Source organism: Amblyomma mixtum, chromosome 9, assembly GCF_055824585.1.
Source record: "Amblyomma mixtum isolate Tamu chromosome 9, ASM5582458v1, whole genome shotgun sequence".
NCBI classification, from domain to species: Eukaryota; Metazoa; Arthropoda; class Arachnida; order Ixodida; family Ixodidae; genus Amblyomma; species Amblyomma mixtum.
In genome coordinates, this window is record NC_143020.1 from 10,235,135 (window position 1) to 10,255,798 (window position 20,664).

A 20,664-nucleotide genomic window follows, 5' to 3' on the forward strand; every position below is an offset into this window, starting at 1 on the left:
ACGTTACATTTGCTTAGTGTCCGCGCAGGTACGGTTTCATTTAAAATAATTTAAAGGCTGCTGAGTCCTGTGCCGATGGATCATATCCCATTATGATCGCATTAAGATGGAGTCGAAATGCACAGAGACCGTGTTGTCTGCGATGAAGTGCACGTTAAACCAGCCCATGCCGTCCAAATTAATCGCGGTTTTCCACTACTGGCCCCTTTTAAGCATACGAGGTCTGTTAGAAAAGTATCCAACTTTATTTTTTTTGCGAACACCTGATGGATATGAAACAAGCGCGCTTACAGCAGCCGACCTTGAACCCTCGTGCGCATGCACGAATTTTTACCCGCCTGCCGATAGCGTCAGTCGCTGGGACGCAGCCTTTGAGTGAGGCAGTGCGCAGTGCTCTCGTCGGTTTTTTAATCCAAGGAAAATGGCGGAGCGACAGCAGCCGCGCTACTGCATCAAACTTCGCCAGAAACTGGATGACAGCGAAGTGGAAAGCGTTTAGAATATTCAGTACGGCTTTCGGTGAACATGCTATGAGCAGCACACAGATTAGGCAGTGGTACAACTGGTTTACATCGATGGAGAGTGAGCCACGCCCCGGTCGGCCATCAACATGCCGAAATGACCAGGTCATTGCCGAAGTGAACGTTGTGGTGATGCGGGACCGTCGTGTGACTATCCGAGAAATTGCGGAAGAGGTGGACATCAGCAATTATTCTGCACATTCCATTATCACCAAAGATTTGGCCATGGAGAGAGTTGCGGCGAAATTCGTGCCGAAGCTGCTCACGGTGGACCAAAAGCAGCTTAAGCAGCTTCTTGTTGAAGTCTCACAGAACATTCTGAATTCCACAAAGAGTGATCCCGAATTCATCAACACCATATTCACTGGTGATGAGTCTTAGGTATACGGGTACGACCCGGAATCCAAATTCCAGTCGTCGTAGTGGAAGCATTCCACGTCGCCAAGACCAAAGAAGGCCCACCAAGAGCGCTGCAATGTCAAAGTGATGTTGACTGCTTTCTTTGACTCCTTCTGTGTGGCACACCACGAGTACGCACCCTACAGGGTCAAACAATGACCAAAGAGTACTACAGGGATGTCCTCCGTCGCCTACATGGTGCTGTTTGGCGCAAGAGACCGGAGTTGAGGTCAACAGGAAATTGGCGCATTCATCACGACAATGCTCCTGCACATTCCTCGCACTTGATTCGGACTTTTTGGCGAAAAACCAGACTCCTGTAGTTCAACACACTCCTTGCTCTCCTGATATGGCCCCCTGGCTTCTGGCTGTTTCCCAAAATAAAGAGGCCATTGAAAGGAGCGCAATTTCAGACAAGAGAGGACATTATGGCTGCAACGACAGCTGAGCTAAACTCCATTCCGAAAAGGGCCTTTTCGGAATACTTCCAACAATGGCAGCACCGCTGGGAGAAGTATGTGGAGTCCCAAAGAGACTACTTTGAAGGTGATTATGCTTGCAACGCTCCAGTTATGGCAGTTTTTTTTCTTCGGCCAAAGGTCGGATACTTTTCTAACAGACCTCGTATATCAAACTATACATCACTTATGTCCAAGAACCAGAGAATGAGATAATCTCTTCCTTCAGACTGACCAGGCTAGTGATTAAGACACCACTCAGTGGAAAATATGCCAGCTTCAGAAAAACCGCTCCTGAATGCCTGCTGCCTGCTGTCTCTGGGCTGCACCCACATGGCGCACGATCACCCACCAATCACATTGAGCGGCCAATTTTTTATAGTTTCATACAGCTTCTGCTTCCATGCACCCGTTACAAAGTTGCACTTTTCCCAAGCTTGTCGCTGCTAATCTATTACTTATACCCCCTTCACTTCCGGGCGAACGCGCGGGCGCTCACCAGACACACTGTGCGTGTTGGGCAGCTGTATAATGAAGGCTACGGCTGATTTTTCTCAGCCTTATTAATCTCATTTCTATATTACCCACGTATGCTGACATTGCCTTTTAATCCCTGTGCGCGGCAGTAATGAACACGTTCTTGTATGCAAAGATCTCAGGCATGTGATCTGATAGAAGAGCCGTTGTGAACTGTGTGCAGTGCACAATTACATTTACCTCAAACGAAACAGAAGGCCTTCTCTAAGAAAGCTCTTTTTTTCACTCAGTAGGACAGATAGCGTGCACGCCCATTTCAACCATACCACTGTCGTTTTCTAAGCCCTTTAGTGATACAAGTATATGCGTGGTCAAACTAATAAGTAGAGCATGTTTATAGTATCATGCGACTAAGTTTACTTAGTACATAAAAGATCTGCGTGAGATGCTACTACGCAGACGCTCTGAATGTGATTAATAATTAGGCTGCTCCATAAGGCAGCGTAACATGTGCGTCGGCAGTAATTCCGGAAGTGGCCTTGCTGAGTAGTGTACTCAACGCCACTGCACCTCCGATGGCAGTCGTTTTAAGTTTCGAGGCGAGATTGGACCTCGCATTGAATATGTCAGCGATTCCCCCCCATCATCACAAAGCCAGCAGCCAGCATCACAAACGCTAAACTAAATATATCAGGGACTAAACTGTGATTATCTCTAACTACAGCACGAGAGCAATGAATAAATCCAGACGTGGAGTATCAAGATGATTTTTTTTTCGTCGCCGGAAAAACAAGACCTTAGCGCGCCGGTATGCCATCTGTTTCACTCAGCTGAGAGGCCATCTTTAAGGCTAAGGGCCATCATTAGCATCTGTTCGCGTGGGCATTAGGAATGGTAACTATTTTAACTCCGACCGAACGCTTATTTCTGTAGGAGTCGCTTGCATGCCTCTATCTGTTGCTACAAATAGGCTTGTTTTATCGTGGATCTGACTTCATGTTGCCTTGTTTAGACGCAAAGATAATTTGACAGAAAAAATATAAGTCGTTTTTAGCGCCTTTTAGTTGATTCTGCTTTACTGTCCTCCTGGCATCGCGCTAGACTTTTTTCGCACCTAGATCCACCACCGAAACAGAGAGGCGAAGCCGGCCTTCCATACTCGATAAAGTTGTTCAGACAAAGAGAAAAGCACGCCCAAAGTGAGACTACAGTTCATGCCGATAATTCTGTGGTTTAGTTCGAGAACCCACTGTGGGCATCGTGCCGACAGGCCCCACGAATGATCGGTAATTCACTGCCGTTTTTCAGGGAAAGTGACGTTCAAGACTCCATCGATAAACTGCGTTCACTTTGTTCATTTGGTACTCGTTTACAGGTTGCAAAAATGCGGGATTAATTATAGTACTTTGCAGTGAAGAGCAATGCGGTACAGTAGCCCGGAAATAGAATGTTTTTTCAACAATTTGGCCTCAATGTTTTTCAAGGGATTCCATCCATACTATACTGACTCAGTCCCAGAAAGTGAATCACCACCACTGCAGTTACTTTCGTTTGTCTCAGAGATTTCCTTCTCGTGACCTACGTCGTGACAAAGCAAACAAGGAGCGCCCTAATGAAGTGCAAAGCAACAAGCAAACTACCGGAGCTTACGGGAACTGGGGACGGAGGTCACGCATGTGCGGGTTGGAAAGGCATGGGCCTGATATCACTGCCGCTGCACCGGCGGAATGCGTTTAATGAGCAGCCCCTACGCGAAACGGAATGCAAGTAAGTGATCTCCGAGCTATAGGGCTGATAAAAATTTCCGATTTATCTGGATCACTTCTATTGGCCTAAGTTGGCGTATCTTTCTTTTCACTAAGCGCAGTAAAACGTTACTTGCGCCGGCTTTCGGCTAACATTTATATTTCTCTTTAAAACCAATCTAGTAGGTTTGGAGAGCATCAGTCGGATAAATATTTTTGTAGGGTTTTAGGGTTTCTGATCGTTCAAGGAGTAAACACTCCCTGGGATCCACGTGAGTGCAGTCATGCGCCAACAACAAAAAAAAAATACCTGCACAGTTTCTTTTTTCACAAATTGGGTTCGCTACCCCAGTGTAAGGTAGCCAGTCAGAACATCCTTCTAATTCCCCTCATTACGTCTATCTGTTCTTGCCTCGCACACAGTTCACGAAAGATGCGCTCCGGTACCAGGATCTGTCAGAAGCAGTCGCTCTGACAGGCGCGCGGATAGGAGACGGACGGTCGATGCCTAATTCATCAACAGATCTAAGCCCGAATGTTTACGTACAAATTTTTGGCATCCTTGTACATTGTTTTCCGCTTCGCTGAGTCGCTTGGTTCACCCGTGGTACATCAGTAGAGTGAAAGTGGGTGTTCTTTACAGTCTCTCTCTCATTCAGTCACCTATAGCTGGGACCCAAACCGACTCGCCAAGCAGTTGATGCAGCTCTCGTGCCAAATGGACCCCCAACATGCGTACGCGCCGGCAGTAAGCGGAACTGGACGCCGATAACACTCCGTGCAGTGCCGCCGCCACGCGCGCACTGTTTACAGCCGCCCAGTTCGCTGTCGGCTGCGGTCATCGGCGCCGAGGCCGCGTTTCCTCAACCACATGTCGTCGGGAAGGCGGCCACAGCGAGATAAGGCCACTGCTCCTTCTGGAGAGACACGAGCGTCGCCGTTGACAACAAAGCGGACCGCGCTGCAGTCGGAAACCGCGTTGACCACAGGCTTCCTATCGGGCCGATCTCTCGAGAAGCATCACCCGCACGCTCCCTACGGCGGCGGTGATGCTGCTTGTAAACTTCACCGTGAACAATATTTACAAATTTGTTTATCCTGATGATGTAGGCACCGGGAATTTTAAAGCGAAAGCTTTACTACTTGCACTTTCAGCCTTTACCGTGGCATGGCGGTGCCACATTGACCTTTAGTTGACCTCTGTGTGACGTCATGTGTGACATCACGCCGAAGAGAAGGGCGTCCGACTCGCGCCGTCGCAAGCCGCGGCGGTGCCACCACCGGTGCCTAACTCCTGCGCTCTCCGCTAGGAGTGCAACAGGTGTTGTGACGTCACGCCGAAGAGAAGGGCGACCAACTCGCGCCGTCGCAAGCCGCGGCGGTGCCACAACCGGCGCCTAACTCCTGCGCTCTCCGCTAGGAGCGCGATTGTGGCGTTACGCTGAAGAGATTAGGCTCGACTCACGTCGCTAGAAAGCAGTAGCTGTGCCAACCACCAGCGGCTTAACATTGCTTCGCGATCTCGCGCCGTCCGTGTGCGACGGCGGTGCACATGAACGGCGGCCTGACTGGACTGGATTGTACTCGATTGGATTGGATTAGAATAGATTAGATTAGATTAGATTACATTAGATTACATTGGATTGGATTGCATTGGATTGGATTGTATAACAGATGCATCGCCACAAGTCTAATCACAAGCACCACCACCAGCTACACTACCAGCTGAACCATGGCGTAGGTACGGATATTGCTTTCGCAATTACCGGGCTTAACCAAGCTAAGCCACACCGAATTTTTTTAAACCACTCGGCAGAGCAAGCTTGTAGCATCCACCATACCCAAAAATTCTGGGCCAAATCATCTTTGAACGCGAAAGAGTTTGGGAGCGCAATTTTTTCATATAAGATTTCACTTAAAAAGTCAATAAATATATCTGCAGATCTTCCGTGAGCAGGCATACATTTTTTTGCTCTTAACGTTTTTGCTATCGTCAAAAGCATTCCCCATTGGCTTTCTATAGCAGCCTTAGCAGCTCGATGAGAGTGATAGAAACACTATAAAAGAAAGATTTTGCTACATACCGGAAGAATGGGCTAGGTGACCTTCAATATCTGTATGCAGGTGCCCTACATTTTCCAATATTCAAAATTTTTGTTCAAGAATGTCGAACATGCTAAAAGCGGCGTACCATGATGTGGGTTCACAATTCCTTCACTAGTTATTGTATTCGAGTCCGTTTGAAACCGGATAACTAAGCTAATCGAACAGGTAGATGTGTTTGCTTCACTGAGAAAAACTTTCACACAGCTAAAATGTTCAGTCTAGCAAAGTTTTCTTGCAGGATCTTCAAATCTCAGGCGGCGTCATTTTACTCTGATCCAAATCACGTATTTGAGTGAATCCTAGAAGAGAAGGAAAACTTGCTGCATTAATCTGATGGCAGCTAGGAATACAACACAGCACATTTTAAGACAAGCACAAACAAAAACCGAAAACCACCACGCTGACTTCGTGAAAGACTTGCTGAAGGAAATCGGCGCGGTGGTGTCCCTTCCTTTCTTTGTCTTTGTCTTAAGACCGCTGTGTTTTATTACTTGCTGTCATTAAGGGGACAGGATAGGCCCTATACCTCCGAAGTATTTTAGCCTATGTTTGTGCCCCGTTTTATCAGGATCTGTTAAAGTTATAAGAATCATATTGGTACCGTTGAAATTAGCTCTTCAAGTTTTCTTTATTGAACCAGAAGTATTTTGTAATTGGTTTATTGGTTTATTGGGGTTTTAACTTCCCGAAGCAACTCAGGCTATGAGGGACACCGTAGTGAAGGGCTCCGGAAATTTCGACCACCTGGGGTTCTTTAACGTGCACTGACGTCGCACAGCACAAGGGCCTCTAGAATTTCGCCTCCATCGAAATTCAGCCGCCGAGGCCGGATCGAACCCGCGTCTTTTGGGTCAGCAGCCGAGCACCGTAACCACTGAGCCAGTAATAAAAAGATGCTTTGTTTGTTCTTGTTTTTAGTGAACCTACTTATTTTTGAGAGAAGCCAACAGCCACAGAAACCAAAGGGCACAGGGGATTTTTAATTTTATTTATTTATTTTGTGGTGTTGATCAATTTATAATATTACTGAATATGTTATCGCTTAAAGCTAATTGATTAGAAAAGCAGAAGAAAAAACAACCGCATGCCGCCGGTGGGATCCGAACCCACGACCTCCGAATTACGCGTCCGGTGCTCTACCTCTGAGCTACGGCGACGGCTGTCAAACCTTCTGCTTTCGGGGGTATTTATGTTTACAAATAACCGAACCTTGGGAGTGTTCACCAGCGCCACCCACGTTCTTAAGCGGCGGACGTAGCACGTCCTGAATTACCGCTGATGTGACGTAGAACGTCAGCGAACGACGAGGGTGGAAGCTGTGTGAGAACCCTCTGATGCTTCCTAAGGCATCAAGGCTGCCAGAACCGAGGCCCTCGTTAAGCAATTAAGCAGACAAGGAAAGGGGGATGAGGGGCTCGTTATAAATATGAGAGAAGCCAACAGCCACAGAAACCAAAGGGCACAGGGGATTTTTAATTTTATTTATTTATTTTGTGGTGTTGATCAATTTATAATATTACTGAATATGTTATCGCTTAAAGCTAATTGATTAGAAAAGCAGAAGAAAAAACAACCGCATGCCGCCGGTGGGATCCCACCGGCGGCATGCGGTTGTTTTTTCTTCTGCTTTTCTAATCAATTAGCTTTAAGCGATAACATATTCAGTAATATTACTTATTTTTGAGGCAAAAATGGCCAATGAATAGCTTGTGAAACAAAATCCCTTCAACTAATTTTTATAATTCTGGCTCAGTAGATGTCCCTCTACTCTGAAATAATGTTGGCAAAAAATGATGTTTCTAGCTGGTGCGGTTCCAGAGAAAGAAAGGCAAACGTTGCGAAAATTGACATTTCGAGATAGATAGCCTTGAAGTAAATAAAAGCACTTTATTCCAACCCTGCACGCTATAAAAGAATGCGGATGTATCAGATCCATGAGCACCAGCCTAGTAACCACCTCCAGAGTCAATCTTTCTCTTCTTCGTTTGCTGCCTTGCTCTTCGGGCCTCTTTTGTAACCAGCTGTGCAGCCCTGTATGCAAAATACAGTCGTCGCTCCCAGCAGCTGCACCTTTTGCTATGCATCGTAAGGCATATACAATCCTCACATTGACTTCATAGAGGCCCGACATTGTCTTTTTTGACGTCTAGAATTGATGTGAAGAAGAGCACCTTACGCAGTTGAGAGAGTAAATGCAAGCAACGCCAGCTCTTCGTGCTGCGCTTTCGAGCTGCTGCAAGTCCCCACTGCACACTTTACACACACAGCTTCCACCATGGCACACGACAGCATGTCAGTGTCAATCAGAGCATAGCCACGGTCACAAAAACTTGCGTTTAGGTCATCCATTTGTGCTGCCGAGTGCGACAGCTTTGAAGAAGACGCGCACGCGGCGGCCGCTGCGTCCAGCGTCGGAATGCGTTGCGAGGACTTGGTGCCATGAGGAACGAACTTATGACGATTCCCGTTGTTGTTGCTGTTGTTGCCTTGGTGGCATGGCACATACCCACGACGGGGGATTGGCCAGGGTTCAGTGAGGAGAGCCCAATGAAGCGGCGTGAAAGTGCCGCTTTTGAAATAACTACTTCGTCTTCGTCATATCATGAACGCTTAGAATCGAGCCTCAAAACAATAAAAAACCGATTTTGACCGTGAAAGCAAGCCGAAAGAGAAGCAAAACAACGCGCGTCGCGAGAGATACCGGCAGCGTCTGAGAATTGTTTTGGCTAAAAACGGAACGCTAGGTATTTACTGCGGTTGCCTGGGGAGCAATAACTATTCTGCTAAACATGGAGAAAACGGGCATTTTTTTTCTTTTTTTCTAAACCTAGGAGACTGGTTTGGTTTATGGGGTTTAACGTCCCAAAGCGACTAAGGCTATGAGAGACGCCGTAGTGGAGGGCTCCGGAAATTTCGACCACCTGGGGTTCTTTAACGTGCACTGACATCGCACAGTACACGGGCCTCGAATTTCTCCTCCAAAGAAATTCAACCGCCGCGGCCGGGATCAACCTAGGAGACGCACAGATCTCTTATAGGTGTGAAAGGAGGCGTGGTCGGTCACCACCTAGGTTGAAAGGTCAATTTTCGAGGTAAATAATTCGTGACCCATTGGGAATCGTAGAAGAAAGATTGGGAATTCCAAATATCGGAAAAACAAAAAATCAAAAATTTTTTTTTCGAAATATTTCCCTACCCTGTTCTTTTAATCACTAACTAGCTTGAACAGCAATGCTCGTTAGTTTTATTAGACTCACATCAGCGAAAATTACTCGAGTGTGGAGAACGCAAGCGTGTCTCTGTGGTGTAGCTTACCAACCGACTCATTTGTATAAATCGAAAGATATCAATGCATGGCAGATACCATCAACCCAAACGTAGACGAAGAAAACAAGCAGCTACTTTTGAGTATAGGGAAGGCACGATAATGCACGATAGCGCACTCTTCAGTAGACGAGTCTGCGACGTTGCTGCTGGTCAAGCAATGCACGCTGTCCTGCTACATACGCCACGCTGACTTTGCCAGTATAGGCAGAATGACAATGTGTGACCTCGATGCAATTTGAAAGGAGACCCAGCATAAGTGAATGCGCGTTTTGTGCGAAGTGAAAATCGGTTATATCCTCCTGAGACTCCGAGTGCAAACTGCGTCATGCATCTATAGCAATTGTTTAAGAGGATTTCAGCCTCAAAATGTGAATAAAGTAGATTATGTTAAATTTCGAGTAGAAAATTATAAAGTTACCGAAGAAGATTGCAAAAAATGGAGCTTTCGTCGCTGAAATGTGTGCTTGTGTGAATTAATTCGCTACGCTGTTTCGACTCCTAAAAATTAGAGATCACTGCGGGGACCCGCATTGATGCTTCCTCGCCACTCGTCGCCTCTCTTTATAATGTTCTGTTTGTTACTTAATTTAGCTGCTGAATTAGGGTAATTACCTTATGCTTTAATTAAAGGTCGATATTTACTCTGATTATACCTTCTTCTATCTCAGTCAACCATTTTGGTTTTTCAAATTTGGCGCTGTGGCTGCTTTCCCGTCCACTTACTATATCCCCGTCTTGCCTATTCAACCGTAAAGTGCTTTTTCTGACAATAATGAACTAATTCACCTACGTCGATGAAACTTTTTGTTCCATTAATTATCAGCATTCAATACATTCCAATTCATTTCAAACTTTATTTTCACTCCTATGCTTATTTTCCACTATTTCGACGTCCACGGGTGTTTGACTGCCCACTCACTATATCGACGTCCGCGCGATTTCAACCTTCTTTCCACATGTTTGGCTCCAATAATTAACTAATCATCCTATCGACATAACTGCATCCTCACACTGTTCTCTATCGATAAGAACCATTCGCTTGATGCTGCCTCTTGTGAGAACGTCACAACTGCTGCAGACACGTTTTGCGGACACGTTTTGGTGACACGAATCCGTCGCATAGCCTAGAAATGCTTTGTCATTAATAAGCGCTGAAATGTGTTTTTAGCTTGTTGAAAGCACGTGGATAAGCTTGAAGTACTTTGACCACCGCCGTCAAACTTGCTCGCCCTGACTCCCCCCTTTATGAAAGCTCTAGAAGAGTTTAGAAACTATAAAACATTGGCCAAGCTCAATGAATAACAGCATAGAGTATCGAAACGGTGACCGGTTAAGGTCGATTCACACGACGGACCGTACGCCCGCGGCCCGCGCACTACGTGTTCAGCGTCAGCACATTTAGAGGCGCTCTGCCGGCCGCGGCCTCTCACGGCCGGCAGCGCGCCTCTAAATGTGCTGACGCATGAACACGTAGTGCGCGGGCCGCGGGCGTACAGTCCGTCGTTTGAATCGGCCTTTATCGGTCCGCACTCCGTACCTTCGCACGGTCCTTCAGCAAACGGCGTCGATGTTGTGGTCATTATATGACCGCAATGTAAGCTCCATTATGTGCGGTTTAAGAATAAGACATAACTTCACCAGCGAAAGAACGGGACACAAGGAGAAGAACACAGAACAAGAATAAGGATCGCAGTTCAAACCTCACAGGGATACCAGCACTTATTGGGTGGATTCACTGCCACCTATTTTCAACGTTTTTCTAGCTATCTTTCAACCTTGAGTGTGCATTGTGCTTTCTACCGTCGTCCAAATTAGGCCTCATGTCGCAGTTCGTAGCGCAATTAACACTAGAGAACATCCAACTATGCGCATTCATTCTTACCACGCACAATATCTGACTGGAACACTCTGCCTTCACATATCGCAACCACCACTGATCCTGATAAATATTTTTATCTTATATCTTCAATAACTACTGCTTAACTCTTCGCGTACATTGTTATTCTATTTGTTCATAGCTTCCTTTTTTGCAGGGTATGTTACTAAATAATTCATTCATTAGTATTCTGTTTGTATAATTTTAATACTGCAGTAATTTTCTTTCTTTGCCGCGTTGCCATTCTTTTGATTCTTTTGCTTATTTATGTCACGCAAAGTGTCTTGTTGTTTTATATTTGTGGTTTTGTTTTATTCTGTTCAGTTGCCTGTGCCCCCCTATGTAATACCCTCTCGAGGCCCTTTAGGGATATTTTGTATAAATAAATAAATAGAGTTTGCCTCACTGCCGTCACTGGAAGAAAAACAATGTTGCTCTTGTGTCTACATCAACCATACATTGTCTCCATCCTCGTATTCGTCTACTTGCTTACTTGCGTCTGCCTATTTTTCATTTTCATTTTTTCATTTTATTTTTCTTAGTTTTCCGTTTGCAGAAAGCTAGAGGATCAGGGACAAAAGGTCCTATGTACCTGACTAGGTCCCTAAACCCTTACTTTGTTCGGAAAAAGCACAATTTTTCAGAACAAACAAGAACTTCGAACCCAGGGAGTTCAAATGCAGCAACTACAAATGCAGCGCTAAAGGAACATTAGATACAGAACTAATAAAGGAGCATTACAACAAACACGTAATACTTCAAGCAAAAAAGTAATAGAATTAATCAACAAAGCAGACATCATTCACCATGTAGAACAACACCCACAGGTCTTGCATAAAAAGGCACCATGTATTAATAAATTAAAAGATGTTATCGGATAGAGGTCACCATTATTAAGAAATTAATTCATCCAAACATATCAAAGAGCAGAACATTGCTCAAATAAATATTTAACTAAGTCTCTCTTACACACTTTGGTTGAAGTTTCTATTGCAATGTTAATTTCCCTGTTTTGATTTAGAAGAGAGGGTATTAAGTATTTAAAACTTTGCTGGCCATTGTTTGTCCTATGTCGTGGTATTCTATATTTAATTACTCTAAAAAGAAATAATTCATTTCCTTCAATGTATAATTGCACAGAAAAAGCGCGATTATTCATCCCCTCTAGATAAATGTGCAATGCAATTTTATATGTATATATAACTGATGCATATACAACACGGTGCGGCTTTCGAAGAAATCTCGGGTTGTTGTCCCAGGATTTAAACCTCCTATTATTCTAATGGCTTTCTTCTGAAGGGTTGTTAAGCTTTGATGTTATTAAAAGTTGTTGTTCCTCAGATTAAAAGGCAGTAATTTAAAAGAGACTGTATCAAGTCAAAACACTGATATATATATCGCGCTAACACTGCATTCATTCGCTCTCCCGTCAAGAGCCCAGCCTTTCCCGAGTTTTATGAACAAATCGCTACAGAATTTGCTGAACGGTTATCATGGACTGCGGTCTAGCGTCCCTTACTGGTGTGGAGTGAATCAGCTGCAACCCAGGGTGCACCTTACCCTCGGTACTAGAGAAAACGCAATCGACGTGGCGGTCCCCCAGTGGCCACCAAAAATGCATAGCCTTCGTAAAAATAGAGTTCGTGAGGTTAGCTTCTAAGCCGTGTAATGAGGAAGTTGCAGCTTCCGCGGAAGTCCCAAGTTTAGGAAGTGCATGAGAATTGCCTACAGTTTCAGTAGATTTTAAACCATGGCGATGCATAGCGATCCACACAGTATCGTTCCACACAAGAACCAAACCCATTGGCCTGTATGCTTTTGAAGAAAGATGTACGTGCTCGTAGTAAACCTTAACACTTGACCGGCAATTAAATATTGCAGTGGCTTAGCCCAGCTAGGCCAGGATATAAGTAGAGAAAGCAGTTTTGTCTACTGACATTTCGGTAGCCACACGCCGTCGCTGTCGTTCAGCAGCGTGGCGTCTCTTCGCGAGACGTTCCTCTCATTCTTCGGGCGTCTCGGACGCCCGATTAGCGTTCCTCGACTCGTTTTCGTGCTGTCGGCCGTCCTTGTGCCATGCGACGACTTCTGGATCGGAAGATCGGAAGACTGCTCGTCACTACTGTCGTGACGAGCACGGCCGCTCTCCTTCTTCCATGGTGCACGTCTGAGGAGCGAGCGCTTCGCTTCCGGCTTGCATCCAAGCTGCGCGGCGCGACTCTGCGCATGTGTAGTGCAGCGCAGTGGATGCGGCGCCTTGGTTGCCATGGTAACGGCGCATGCACAGTGTAGTGGGCTGTACCAGGCACCGCGAAATGCGCTTCTGCTAGCCAAGTGTAGCTTTCGCTACAAAGTTTAATTCGAGAAACCAAGAAAAGAAGTCCGTAGTTTCTAGTCCCGATCACCAAGTGCTTCCTTCCTTTTCAAGTTCTTCTATAAGCATGTGCTTCATCTGCAAATTGTAGTCGCTGAAAGGTGGTCGCGATATATTTGGCACTCAAAGCAAGAGGAAGAGGAAGATGCGGGTTAACAGGAAATAGAAAATCTAGAGGACAACAACAACAACAACAAATGAGCGTCGACGCACTGAGCTCGGAAGAGCATGGAGACATGATTCAGGTATCCCCAATTTTTTAGTGCGGAAAAGCAGAGTTGGTGTACTTTAATTCGGTAGGCTTCTGTGTACTTGGGGCATTCGCAGCCACGGTTTCGTTTGAAGTATGCGGAGGTGTACGCTCGCAGTGACGTTTATTTTACTTGTACACGGGTCGTCTGGGATCATTACGCCACTGTTTTTGCAAAGAAATGCTCAAAATTTTGCCCTGACGCTTGTACTTCGTTTTGTATGTTGTGTACTGTATGTGTTTGTGTTATGTTATGTTGAAGTGTATATCGTCAGACAAAGAGGTTTATATAAATTGGTGCAAAGGAGCAGCCGGAGCCGCTATGCGGCACCAACCTCTCCTTTCATGTTCATGTAAATGAAAAATAAATGCTGTAAATGTGAACAGAACTGTACATAATACACATAAGAGATATGAATAAACAAGTACAGAAGAACAAAAAATAAGCTTATTTGTAGCATACACAGAGGCAGTAAATAATAACGATAATGAAGCACTCACTCACAAAAATAAAACCAACCAAACAAAAACAACCTTGTTTACGGCAAACCCAGCAAAAACAAATAACAAAGCTACTGAAGCACTGGCTGAGAGGAAAGAGCTCTAACAATGAATAAATTCATTCTACAAAGCTAGTATTTCCGAAGGATGCCGCTGTCCTCAAAGAATGATATCAACGCCACAAGTGCTAGCATTTCTTCTCCTCATAACGTGAGCTTTTTGCATAATGGATTCAGTATTCCTGTCATGAATTTAAGTGGATCTCTCAAGGCCAAGCAGCAGAGGGGAATATTTAAACTTCACGTTTGCCTGAATGTCAATTCACGACAGAGAAGGAAATATACAGATCTCTTCAAACATCAATGCATTTGCATGAAGGAATTCGCTCTTGAATAGTAAGGTATACTATTTTTAAATAAACGTCACAGAGTTACAGCTGTAATGTATGCCACAAAAATTTCTGTATGGCAAGGCCATACCACTCGGGGTACGCTAGTAAGAGACTTTACCAATATAACACAATTGTTCAAACGCCATTTTTAGAGTAACCAGACAAGTTTATCGCCCTTAAAAAAAAATTGATGACACCTCTGCAAGTTTCGTTCAAAATTGCCATTTTCCTATGGGAAACATTGGCGAATCCAAATGATTAGCGCCCTCGATTGTGCCACATGTCAGTGGCACACAGGTAAGTACAACGAGACTTCATTTATACTCCGAGAGCGTTCAAGGCTTCGCAGGGGTACATTGCAACATTGCACTGTGGTGAAGTCTGTGACCCACACAACGTTGGGAACGCAGCGACGTAGGCACGAGGGAGGAGGCTCTAACGGGCTGGTGACCCCCTTCGTGGGAATTTCTGGCTAACATAGTAGTATAGTAGTTGGTAATAGTTTAGGTTAATGGCCCAGCAGTACCTGATGCTGCAAATATGACATAGACAAGTTGGCGTAAATTAGATGCTATAATGAAATGTTAGTCTATTATATGTTTATTAAAAAGGTAAATTATTCGTTTGGTTCATGACTTATGCTGGTTCAGTTTGCGAAAGCGGCGCAGGCTATAAGGGAGGTCGTAGTGAAGGGCGGCGGAAATTTCGACCACCTGGGGTTCCTTAAAGGGGCTCTAAGAATCCTTCCGAAGAAAGAACACCAAATCGCTCAATCACCGCATTGTATTTCCATGAAAACCTGAGCCAATAACAGACTTCGACACGTAGCAGAGGACCCACAATCACGCTCGAAAGTTGACGAGCCCTTTCCAGCGGCTTTTTCGTGCTCGCACCCTCCTCCGTCGCCCGCACCTGCGTACACGTGCTTAGAGATGGCTATTGGTTCGATTTCTTCAGACGTCAGGCAGCTACCATGGAGGCGGCCAATCAGAAGTGGCGTAGCCGCGGCGGGTCAGGAAGCTCCGCCCCCGGAGGTGCGCCGACTTTTCAGCGGAGTGACGAGACGAGAAGGAAAAGCGCAAAGTCACTGAAATATAACTTTTGACTACAGGTAACTAAGCTTCTACAAAGCGCATTAAAAACATTCTTGCTGGACAATATTCGGGAAACGACGTACTTTAATATCCCAGTTATACCGAAATATTAATATTATTAGAGGCCCCTTCAGACCCCTTTTTAACGTGCACTGACATCGCACAGTACACGGGCCTCTATAATTTCGCTTCCAACGAAATTCGATCGCCGCGGCCGGGCCCGAACCCGCGCCTTTCGGGTCAGCAGCCGAGCGCCATAACCACTGAAGTACCGCGGGCAGCAACTAAAGTATTGCATCGGCATATCACTAGGAAACAGAACACTGCAGGTAATACTGAAAGTTACCGCAGTGGTTTGCCGCTAATAGAGTGTATACTACCTCAGTGTCTCGGTAAGGCTGGCCTTGAATTCCGTGCCTTCCGCTGATAAGGAACAGAACAGGTCTGCACGCGAGTGTGCGAAAAACAATTGCTCTGATGTGACATCTTTTGAGGGAATTTCCTTCTCTCCGCCTTTGGCCTCGAACTTGGAGCACAGCGCACGCGGTCTTCCCTTTCCCGCATCCGCGACGCACGCGGGAGCATCTGAAATCGGAGAGCCCCGTCGCCCCAAGTGCCGGTCTCTATACTTGCGGCAGTTCATGTGTCCGACTCAGCACTTCCGTAACAGGTCTCCAACGTCCAGATACACACGACCTCAACATGTTTCTCCTCTTGTGTAGCCTGGTCTTGAGCGGGTCTACTGGATCCCGCTTTGCGCCCTACAGGTCTCGTTAGCCGGTACCTCGGTCTTTCGATACGTAGGCCGCGTACCGGACTCCTACGAACACCGCCGGTTGCAACATTTGTGCTTTTCAGACGACATTTACTCACTCCGCAGATGCGTAGAGATGAACACAACTCTGGTCTAAACCACTGGCCTGGTGAAAGACCGAGCCTGTCACAGCTGCCGCGGGGGCTAATAAAAGTGGGGCGTTTTGTCAAATTAAACTACGCATCAAGGATGTCTCTAGCAGAAAAAAATGGCTACGGTCATGCCAAGCATCCGCCAAAGAGGGTTCGCTGGGTCGTCGAAGTCCGGTGTCGAAGTCCGTCGAAGTGTTTATTCAAAATGCTTAACCAACTAGCCCGCCAAAACGTGTTAACGGACTCCACGCTTAAAGTGGAGCCACGTTATTTTGACTAAATTCTTCATGAGATAAATTTTTCGAACGAAAAAGTTTGCAAGTAAGAGAAATAGTTCCAGAGTTTTTGTTCTGACCGATGGTAAAGAGCCGATGGCGACACCTGGCTAAGGTACCATTTCAGACATAGAGGGACCACTCACAGATATGACAGGCGTCCCGTGACCACTGACGGAACAGTCCAATTGGCCAATACGGTAACGCTTTACCCTCACTGATGAGATGTTGATCCAGTGGTGCCGTAGATATCTGGATTAACACTGGCTTGGCATCGCTACGAATCCGCAAGCCTTTGATGCTTATAGCGTCACCCACAGCCGTCGCTCTAAGAGCAGGGGATGACAGCACCAAATCTACTACTTGCGTACTTAATTGAACCTAAATCTAATATCTACACGCTAGGAGTGAAGAGCTGAAATGTCAACTAAATCAATACACGCGCCATGCCTGAAGGGCGACAGCTATTTGCGATTCATGCTTTAGATCGTCCACAAGTGGAAAGTCATTGTTGCTGCACATGCGGGGGCATGCAATGACGCGGTGCGCGCCTTCAGATTAGTGAAGCATATTCGCTAATACGAAAATGCGCGAAGCGATAAAAATGAGTGAAAGAAGACAAGATAGGGATATATGACCACGCTTCTTTCGATTCACAAATTTAACGGCTTAACCTGTGGCCACCTTGGTGACATATTATTGCTGAAAGTACACTACATGTACGCTTGGAGGCATGCATCGTTCATGTAGCTGGCCAGTGAACTAGCTTAACCCTGCTAACAATGCATTTAGGGCGAGTAACTGCTCCCATTTCTCGCGTAAATCGATTTTAGCCGGATGACAATGAGTAGTGCGGATCTCTTAACTGTTCACGGTTCAGGGCAAGTGCGCACGCGGTAAGCGAGAAACGCAACTAACGCTGTTGTCAGTGCGGCAGAAACAAAGGACGTTTGCACGTGGCGTAAAAGGGACAACACAACATCTACGATTCTTCATGCGATGCAGGCCAGCTATCTGGAACCATTCCGAGATGTGCATCATGCAGCACAACGGGGAAAGGAGATTCGAGCGAACTGTCACCATACCAGTGCCGCCCGTGTCGAGGCACGGCCTCGCCTGGCTCATTCCTCGGGTGCACACATCGCAGTGCTTACCTCTGGGGTTGTGGTCGGTGGTCACCCGTGCTGGTGGAACTCGGGCTTGGGCCACGTGTGCTGCTCGAAGCGTTTTTATACCAGCCTGGCCGGCCGTACCACGCCGGCGGCATTGACGCGCCGGATTAGTTGCCACGGGAGCGGCTCACGTCACCTTCGCCTGGGGAGGGGGTCCGACTCCCGATTTCCCGCTTTCCCTAGGCGCTCGCTAGGGAACGCGGCAACAGCAGCGCCACTTGATTCCCACCCGAGCACGACGCAGCACGCGACCGGAAAGTTGACAGCGGGGACATCGGAAACGAAGTAAGTGGGCTGGTTAGTTTACGTCCTGCGAAGAACTAAGCGAGACCGCGGAAGATTTGAAGGCGTATGAAAAGATATGCTTGCTTTAGGCGTATATCATTTTGTTGTAAACACTGTTTAACTAGTTATCCACACTGTTATGTTCAAAGTAGATTAGATGCTTTTTGTCTTAGTGTACTCCACCCGTAAGCGGTTTCTATTTTTCAGGTGAATTAAGCCTTCTTCTTTTCACAGATAACGTAGATTTGTGTCAAGTAGAGAACGCAGTAGAGAAAGTTTTAGTGATCAGTTAGTTTTTGGTAGCGCGCTATGCACTAATTTCATACAGATTGACTTTTACCGCTAGCAATATTATATTTTATCTATTTCTACAGTCATCAGCATCTCCGAAACGGAAAGATACGAGCCTTGGGCTTTTCATGGGACAAATCCTGATGTCACAATTTTAAACCGTTGTAGCTGTTTGTACAAGATTAGGTGCAAAGCCGAAAAAACTTTCTTCACGCTCGGATCAAATATTTAGGAGGAAAATGTATTGCTCTTGAACTGAAGTAAGGGACGGCCACTGAAAAGGTCAAGTCAATATCTACCGCTTAATGAAAATCTTGGTCGCGAACATACTGGCGGCACTGTTCGCTTCTGCGTTTCGAGCCATTTGTAGTTCAAATGTAGCACTGAGTGGTACATTGAGCCCAATGACGAGTGAAGCACTCGACACTATTGTATTGGACTTCTATTGAGCCATGCCTTCACCAATCTGCCCAAACGAAAGCACAGAACATTTACTGCAGCTTCGCCTCAAAGGCTCATAACAATTATGAGTGGCCATTTTGGAAGCCGAGTGTAAAGTTTCTTCTATACGTTATTGTGAATAAACTCGGCATCCTCGTTATCATTTCTGAAGGTAGTTTGCAGTGAGCTATAGCACTGGTGTCGAACCGCTGTGAGGAATCGAAAGAGAAGCTTGTTTCATAACAGTTTGCAATAAACATCTAGTTCTGTTACACAAGTGCAAGCCAAACGTTTCCTGGATGTCCTGGTCTCTGTGGACGTACTTCTGAAGCGTTTGAATGAGAATTGCCTTCGTGTTTATTGTCACTAAAGGATTTCATTTATGTTCACAATAATCAGGTGCGAAGATCGACTATTGGACCACTTTATTATAGTTAAAGAAATTCTTCGTAAACAAATTAAATTACTACACCTAAAAGTTAACTTCTTGCTCATTTAAACTGAATTTTGAAAAAGAAAGCTCACAACTGAATAGCTTTATCCCTGTTGTTTCGAGCAGTCGCCAATGCGACGCCAGGGATCTCTGTTAGGTTTGCAATGGCGCAGTAACGAAGTTCGCTCCAGGAGATTCGTGTCTTTATTCCATAGTCAGATGCGGTGCTGCGCAGTGCAAACATTCAAATATGCGAAGCATCAGTTCCCCAACACTAAATGTTCAAAGGAAAATCTGTAGGGGACACTTCGCTCTTGCTTGAGAATATGACGCGATAGTTTTAATGAATCAATGCCCATATATGGGGAATTGGTCGTTCACAACTTTACATTCATAGGTCCCTGGGAGTCCTCACCCCACTCCTTCCGCAAGAGTGTTAAGCGATTCACCACTGCCATCGGATGGCATGCGCTGCTACCTGTAGGGCTTGTGCGACCCAAGTTGCTCTTCCTGAGTCACCTCTTGCGATCTATCATTGCATGTAGAACATTCTCGGCGAAAAAAATTTGAATATTAGAACATTGTAAGATCCTAGAATTATTGAAGGCATTGACCCAATCTCCTGCTTTGTAGCAAAAACTTTCTTATAAAGTGTTTCCATCGATCACATCGAACAATTAGGACTCCATAAAAACCAGTAAGGAAGGCTTTTGACGATAGCAAAAACGTTAATAGAAAACAACGTAATACTGCCGACGGGTCATCTGAGGTATGTTTATTGTTACATTGAAATCTCACATCATATGAAAAATTAGCGTTCATAAACGGTTTCTCGCTCGAAAATGCTTTGCTCTAGAATTGTTGGATATGTTACAGCCAACAGCCACGATGGTCGGTTCGCTCATAATACAGTGGGCAGGTTGTGATGGCGCCATAAAGTCACGTGACCTAGGTGGCTCCCTAGGTTGCTTCCCCGGCCACTTGGGCCACTCTACGCCAACCTGTTTTTCGCTAACAACACCAACGCCGCCGCAGGATTTTGTGGGTAGCTGGGCCTTTAACGATGTCGCGTTAAGAAGTCCTCCAAGATGCGCAGTTACATGGTACAATACAAACAGGTCACTTAAGTGGTGCTTCCGAACCTTATGGAAGTGGAAATGACCCCAACGCAGGTGCACGTTTTCAACGGTTACAAAAGGAAGACCGAAATTCAGAGCCCATAAGCGCCGCTTACCGAGAAGTCACGAAAATACATGTGTCACCAACGCCGGTCTATTTTGCAAGCAATAAGCACGTGTCCACCCCGTTTTCAGCAGCGGATTCCAGAGGTTTCGCTAGAGCG

At 45.8% G+C, this 20,664-nt stretch overlaps 1 protein-coding gene across 1 annotated transcript in view; it reads right to left on the reverse strand.

Moving 5' to 3' along the window:
• LOC149328283 (bombyxin F-1-like) overlaps positions 1 to 17,892 on the reverse strand; it is a 55,176-nt gene extending 37,284 nt beyond the window's left edge. Inside the window, exon 1 of the mRNA XM_089558952.1 lies at positions 17,855 to 17,892. The gene's annotated coding sequence lies outside the window, so the exon portion shown is untranslated. The remainder of the gene's footprint in view (positions 1 to 17,854) is intronic.
• Between the last annotated feature and the right edge of the window lie 2,772 nt (positions 17,893 to 20,664).